The sequence below is a fragment of the Pteropus alecto genome, unplaced genomic scaffold (genome assembly GCF_000325575.1).
Source record: "Pteropus alecto unplaced genomic scaffold, ASM32557v1 scaffold45, whole genome shotgun sequence".
In the NCBI taxonomy this organism is placed as follows: Eukaryota; Metazoa; Chordata; class Mammalia; order Chiroptera; family Pteropodidae; genus Pteropus; species Pteropus alecto.
In genome coordinates, this window is record NW_006442491.1 from 23,373,547 (window position 1) to 23,381,551 (window position 8,005).

Sequence of the window (8,005 nt, forward strand, 5' to 3'; positions counted from 1 at the left end):
TGATGATCTGAGGTGGAGCTGAGGCGGTGATGCTAGCTCTGGGGAACAGCTTCAAATACAGATGAACCTTCACTTGCTCCCCTGCCGCTTACCTTCTCCTGTGCGGCCCAGTTCCTAACAGGCCATGGACCGGTATCTGTCCATGGCCTGGGGGTTGGGGACCCCTATTTAGAATATTGAGCTGAAAGGACTCTGCAGAGAGGATCAAGTTGTACCCTCCCATTTTAGAGATGGAAAAGCTGCATTGCAGGTGGGATGGCTGCCAGAAGTGACCTGGAACTCTGGAGAAGAGGGGCTGGGATTGCCTGACTCTCAGGTCCACCAGACGGGGGTGAATCAAACCGTAAACATCAGAAGGAGTTGGCCAGGCTGATCCTCTCCCCTCCACTCAACTGAGATCTGAGTCCCAAACAATGCCCTGGAGCTGAAGGGACCTCATTCTTGCAGTTAAATGCTCAGGCCATACAGGCAGGCCACTCGTGGCTGCCAGCTGTGTCATCTTTAGCACACACTCATGAGGAGGCTGGGTGAATTCCTTCTAAAGGTTCCTTTGCTTTGCAGCAGGAAATCTCAAAAAGACCTTGTGACTCGGAGGGGAAAACAAGAGGGAAACAATTCCTGAGTGTGCAGGATCATGTGAACAGGCCCAGCTCTAGCTGCCACCTGGCTGGTCCTCCCGTGGCCTGAGCTTCCACCTGAGGGCTCCAACAGCAGAGGCCAGGGGCAGCAGACCTTGGTCCCAACCACTGTGTGACTTTAGTTCAGTCACTTTGCCTCTCTGAACCTCAGTTATCTCAGCTGTGAGATGGAGTGAACACCTGCTACCTCCCAGGCTTGTGGGAATTTAATGAGATAAATCCCAACACATGTCACATAGTAAGTGACACACAGATGCCCATTTTCTCCCCCTGTGTGGAATCTATGGAGATCTGCCCCAGGCCTCCCCTTGGAAGGGTCTAGTTTTGCACTGTCCACTAGGGTATCATGAACCACATATGGCTATTGAGCACTGGAAATGTGGCCAGTTCAAATTGAGATGTGCCATCAATGTGAAATGAACATCAGATTCTGACGAACTGGTACATAAAAGGTATGTAAACTACCTCATGGATAATGTTTTATATGGGTTACATGTTGAAATGACAATATTTTTGGTACATTGGGTTACATGAAATATATTATTAAATTAATTTCACTTGTTTCTTTTTCTTTTTTTAAAAACGAAACTTTACAATTACACATGTGGCTTGCATTTAATTTCTACTGGATAGCGTTGGTATAGCTAATTACTCACAGCCATGCAATATTTAGACTCGCATTAACCATGCCATTAAAGTCATTTCAGGATTTAAAAAATACTCCCACAAGCAGAGCCTAGAAATTGGCAGAGACCCTGCTGTCCCGTTGTGTTTAATAAGCACCCAGTTTGCAGGGTGAAGGGCCCTAGGAACCCCATCTCTCTGATGCAATTAATTGCTTTTGATGAGAATTATCATTTGGCTCCTTGCTGGGACAACACAGACACACGCCATGTGTACATCTCACCAGGCTTGCTAGAGCACAATTTATGAGCTTAGGTTCCAATTTGAGGGCCAAGGCCTAGAGGGGTGTTTTGAACCTCAGAGCGATGTCCCCTTTGGAAGGCCACAGATTTGGGGCATCTCTGAAAGAGCCACTTGACTGCAGAGGTGACAACAGATCCTGTCTGCCTTTCTCAGGCAGTGGCGAGGGGAGGAAAGATCTTGCCTGGAGTCAGGAGACCTGGTCCTTGGCCTGGCTCTGTCATTTCCTCCCTGTGAGATCCTAGGCTTGTCATCACCCTTCTCTGAGCCTCAGCTTCTCCATCAGTAGTGGTTGATCTTTGTTAAAAACAAGATAGTTTAAATGCTAGATTTTAGATATATCTTCACTCTAAAATGATCCACCCAGGCTGCAATCCAGAAGAAAAACCTCAGAGTGGCCCCATGGATCTTCATATGGCAATTCAGCCTGGTGGGGATTGGGTTCAGGTTGGATGACTGCCCCTGCCCTTGGCCTCTGGCCCAGGCACGGCCCTCAGCCTGGACAGGGGCTTCCTATGAGTTCCGAGGGAGGCAGAGTGCAGTTGAAGGCTCAAAATCCACGCGGACAAGAGGACCTGGGTCTGTGCCAAGGGTGGGCAACGTGGACACAAGGGCCAGAACCAGGAGGCTCATATGATAGGGACGTGGCCCCTCATGGCTCCTGCCCAGCTTGTGGAAGTGTGGATAAAGAAATCAGTTAGCAAAGGAGAGGAGCGTCCCAGACCTGGGTGGGAGGTCACGGCTCAGTCCTCCATGCTGCCCTCCAAATGAGAGCGGGGGCAGGCATCTTTTCATCCCAAGAGGCTGGCTGAGCCCAATTCAGGGAACAGAAGAGAAGGAGCCCCAGTTCTCCTCTTCTGGAGTCCTCACTGTGGCCCAGTGGATCCCTGCATGAGATGCACTCGGGTGTTGGTGAGTGAGCAGATTCCTGGATAGCTCTCCCAGACCAGCTGAAAGAGAAACCTCAAGGCTGAGGCCTGGGCCTCTGCAGGTATAACCAGCCTCCACAGAGCTTCTAAAGTCCACTTACCTCTTATAACTCTGTGTCTAGGCCAGTGGTGCTCAATTCAGCTGTGCATTGGGATCACCTGGGGAATTTTGTGAATGCCCGATACCTAAGCCTCACTTGAGATCGATTACGTCAGAATCTCTGGGGTGTGGCCTTAGCATTAATATTCTTTTAAAGCCCTCAAGTCATCCCAGTGTGCATTCAAGGGCTGCCCCAACCCCAAATCAATTCTAACAATCTCAAGATGGATACTTGAGGGAAAGGGAAACTTGTGAGGCTCAGAGAAGGGAAGTAACTTGCCCAAGGTCACACAATGAGGTGATGGCAAAGCCAGTTGTGGAACCCAGGCTTCTTTCCTGAGCCTGAGCCAATTTCTCTCCTGAGGCTGCATCTCCTTTTATAAACCAGAGCCCAGGCAGGCAATGCCCACAGTATTTCACTTTAATAATATTGGGACCTGGTATAGTCAGGGCCACTACAATGACAGGGCAGGAGCCGCGATGGCGATTAGTGGAGCCGTTAGTCTTTCGCTTTATCCAAATTGTGGGCAGTAATTTAGGAAATTTAATTAAAGGGAGAAAAATGCGGACACCTCAAGTTCCTTGCTTCCTGTTATAATGCGTGAAATACACTGGGCTGTAAAAGGAAATGCTGTCTGAGACACAGCTCCAATGTTTTATTGCCGAGTTTTATTCACTGATGTAAACGTAATCACTAGAAACCGAAGCTCTATTAACACACATATTTTTACACATCCGGGGCCTTGCCTACTACCCACCTCCTTGGGATTGTTCGCCCATCTCCCAGGGTCAGCCCTGGTGCTTTCTGGGCATGTCTATGCCAAGTCTGGCTTTCTTTGCCGGTTTCATGCCCTCCTACGGCAGATAAGAGTTTAATAGGATTCCATTGCTCCTCTGAGCTCAGTAATGCATTCTGGAAATTAGGCGGCTACATACTGAAGCCATTGTTCCCCCTTATAAATGGGCTCCTTCGAAGCCAGTGACCAAGGGGTCTCTGATAAGCTTCTATGAAGCTGTGTTCCCCATGTTATTGGTGTGTTAAAAGGTGCAACTCTGGGCTTACATTGCTCATTGTTAGGGGCTGATACATTTAAGTAGTTTCTTCATGAATCAGGCAGCTTAGGTATTTCTCTCCTCTTGGCATTGATAGATGAGCAAAAGGAAGCCATTTAGACGGCGCTATATAGGGCCCTGGCCCACACGGTGAATGATTTCCAATGCCTGGTTTAATTTATTTTTAAATGAAATTTGTTATTGATTCTGGATTAAAAGGACAAATCTTATGGCTGTTACCACTGACAGAGCCATGGTGCTCAAGTGACACTTTTCGAAAAGGGGAGGGAGGGTGGCCTCCCTGAGTCAAGGGGAGGAGGGGGAGAGACTCTCCAGGGAGTTTGAGTCCGAGGTAGAGGACAGCACAAGATTCCCTGTGTGGTGTGTGTGGGGAACTTTAAAAAAATCATCTTTCCTGACTGAAATACTTGACACGATGTTTACCTTCTGAGTCATGTAGTGGAAATAGCAGTGATATTTGCCTCCTGACATCCATGTGACCACTAGATGCTTGTTTAATTGCCTCCAGGGATGGGAAGCTTACTATCTCCTGGAGCATTTCCCAAGTGAAATGAGTGACAAGAGTTACCGACTCTGGTGAATTCCAAAAGACTGTTTCCTGGGATAGTCTTTGTTTACCTCCTGCCTCCACTAGGTTCCCAGCTTCCACAATGCCAGCACTTGGCACTTGGATCAGTGAAGCAGAAAAGAGACAGAACTACACGGGGGAGGAATATGGGCTGAGGCTTCATCCTTTCACATCCAGCCTCTGCCTCGCCTAATTGTGCAACTTGCGTTGGATCATGGATGTGAATGTGGTTTACAAATTGTAAAGTGTAATTTAGGTGCTATAGGAAATATAAATGGGACAATATGTATAGTGGGAGAGCCCTGAGCTGGGACACAGAGGACCTGGATCTAGTTCTGTCATGGTTGGCTATGTAACTCTGAGAAATTTACTCATCCTCTCTGGATCTTAATTTTCTAAGCTGCAGAGAGGGTAGGTTTAAGTAGATGTGCTTAGGTATTATGCTTAAGAACACGGGCTCTGTAATCAAACATATCACAGCTCTACAACTGTCTTGCTGTGTGATATCGGGCAAGATACTTAACTTCTCTGACATCTGTTTCTTTATCTATAAATAATAATAAGACTGATAATAATAATAGCCACCATGTATCATATATTTACTAAGGGCTAGGTACTTTCCATGTAACGAGTCATTTAATCCTCACAATAATCTTGTGACGGAGGTATTACTATCTCTATTTTACAGATGAGAAAAATTCAGACACAGAAAAGCTAAGTAACTTGTCTAAGGTCACACAGCTAGCAAGTGGCAGGATTCAAAACTAGAGTCCACACTTATAACTACACTATTCTATGTGATATAGCCTGGTTGTTCTGAGGTTTAAGTGGGATAATTAAAGTTCTTTGCACAGTGCTGGGTAGACAGTGATGGGCCAACAGAGGCTCAGGGACTGGGAGAAGGCAGCAGGCATTTCTTTCTGTGAAGGACTCAGGTTGGACCATAGCCAATGGGGACTCAGCTAGATAGAGGGGGACGGCGTGCATGCAAGCAGAGGGGAAGTGCTGGGGAAGATAAGGACATATGGAAGTGAGGGCATGTTCAGAGAGAGAACATGAAGGGAGTTGGGCCTGGAGCGGAAAGTACGTTCAGGAGGTGAGGCTGGGACCTTGACTGCGAACTAGAGAAGTCAGAATTTCTCTAATACACAAGGCCAGTGGAAGGTTTTGAGCAGAGCCATTATAGCATGAGCCTTTTTAAAGTCATAAAATCCCTGGAGGTCTGTCCTTGAAGGAACCTTAGAGGTTACTGGGTTTAATGCTGTCCCAGACTCTGAAGAGAAAGGACTCCTGAAGGTCAGCCGGTGGGTTAGTGGCAGAGCAGCAATGTGCTGCTGTCCCACACTGACCTCCTTCTTCTGCAGCCCCCAAGCAGAGTCTCTTGTTTTCTCTTCTCCTAATCTCTTCTCTCTCCTTGTCCTCTTGCCTGTGCCCCTCCCTCCAACATGTGGTTTAAGAGGAGAAAGCCCAGTTCTGCCATTACATTCTCCTGGAGAGTCTGCAGACTGGGAATGAAGGAGTCCTGGGTTTCAGTCTTGAAGGTTCTGTTTCTTCTTCTTTATAATGGAGGAAACGGAGCCCATTTCATTGGGAGCAAGGCTCAAGTGAATTAATGAATGAGAAAACGCTTTTGTAGAGTTCAAGACTCCTGGCCATCCTCAGATAGCCTAAATACAACCTCTGTGAGAGAAGGAAGTGAGAAGTGAGTTAATAAGGCAAAACAAACGAACAAACAAGCAAATAAACAAACAAACAAAACCTGCTGCTTTCTCCCGTGAATGTAGGCTGAAGGAGCTGGGAGGACGGCGGGGGTCTGTCCGTGGTGCTGAAGCAGCGCGGCGCCGCCGGTCCTGCGGGGTCTGTCAGTTGTGTTGAAACACAGTAGTTGTAAATGTGCGATACTTCAGAGGCTGACCAGGTTTGAATGAACTGGATTGTTGCTGGTGTCTACAGGCCCCATCCGATGTGCTGCTTGCCATAATATTGGAAAGGGGAGTGCGAGGATAGAGTAACAACAGAGGGGCGAGGGCTGTCCCTCGGACTCTAACTCCATTCTCAAAATCGAGGTGCTGTCCACAATGCTGTTCATAGGATCTACGTGTGATCTGGAGTGAGGAGTGGGCCATCTGCAGTGCTGACAGCCATTCAGAGGGAGTGAGTGAGGAAATCGAAAGCTCCGTCCACGGTGCTGGATCCTCGCATCTAAGAGTCAGCCGAGGCTCCCTCAGTGTGCCGCAAGGCTGGTTGTCAGGGCTGACGCTGTCCTCCTCCGTGATGCTGAAACCGCCGCGGACAGGGCCGTGTCAGAAACGAGGCCTGGAAAATGGCAAGAGTTGAGAAGGAAAGACCTTGCCCAGGAGTCAGGGACTTTGTCCCAGATTCACTCTGGGACTTCAGAGAAGCTACTTCTCTAATTTAATGTGCTTCCTCGTCTTTTAAATGGGGCCACAGTCATTCACAGCCACGGGCACACGCAGCGCCACACTCATTGCTTTCTCACACTCATACTCCTACCCTCCCACATCTCCAGACACCCTCTCAGATCCCCCTCCTCACTCATAAGCACTCACATTTATGTCCACTATGCACACATATCAGACACTACGCTGGTGGGCTCACACCCTGCCAGCTGGCATCCAGGCTCAAACACTCTGCACAACTCTTGCCTGCCTGCCCGCCTGCAGACATACTGGCAAATACACACATGCGCGCGCGTGCACATTCACACTGGGAACACGCTTTGCTTGCCCACTTCTCCCTGCCCATCTGCCTTTCTCCTTTATGAGTTTAACCCAACAACTACCTGTGTCCCCTCCCTCTCCGCACCTGCCCTTATGCCGCTCTTGTGTCTGTACTGGCGGTCTGTCCCAACAGCCCCAGTAAAACGGTCAGGGAAGGAATCAGAGAATCTAGTTGGATTCCTGCTCTTGGGAAACGAAAGTGGCTTTGTTACCTGCCTGCTCACTCCCGCCCCTCCCCAACATTCTATTTAGGCCCATTGGTCCGAGGAAGGGAGCCCTACAGTCCAGAAGGGGGCGATCCAATCCACTGTGCTGGGGCCGGCATCTCTAAATTAGAAGGAGCCCCAGAAACTGGCCTGCCTCGCTCCCACTACGCAGATACAAAAACTGAGTCCCAAAGAGGGAAACGACAGTAATAACTATGGAGTTCCTGCCACGAGGGCGGCATTGTGCTAAGGACTTCACACACCAGATTTCATAAATCCCCACCACGACCCCTGGAGGTAGCTATGATTCCCATTTCCCAGATGAAGACCATGACGGTCAGACAAGAGTAGAGAAACCCGGACACGATCACATAGAAAGCCAAAGGCTGCGGCAGGGCTAAAACCAGGTCTCCTGCGCCCTAGCCCTGGTTCCTACCACATCTCGCCGTCACCTCCACCCTCATCTGCCCCCTGACCCAGGCACCGCCCTGCTAGCAAAGTTGAGGAGTCCCTCTCGGCGCGCCGGGTCTTGAGGCAGGTGGATTAGTTTTCTTTCTTATCCCGCTGCATGGTATTTGTTTCCGAAGCCAGTTGCGTTATGCTTTGCCGGAACCGGGTCCCTGGGGTGGCGTCTTCCACCCCATCCCGCCCCCTACCTGCGCTCCCGGGAGGGGGAAGTCGCGGGTACCGCTTTAAAAATCCCAGCCTGAGCAAAACTTTGATGATAAATCAAGCGGCAGATCCTTCCGCCACCGCCTCCTCCGGGCGGGCGGGAGGGAGTGGGAGGGAGGGGTGCGGCGGCCGCGCGAGCGGAGTGGCCTTCCG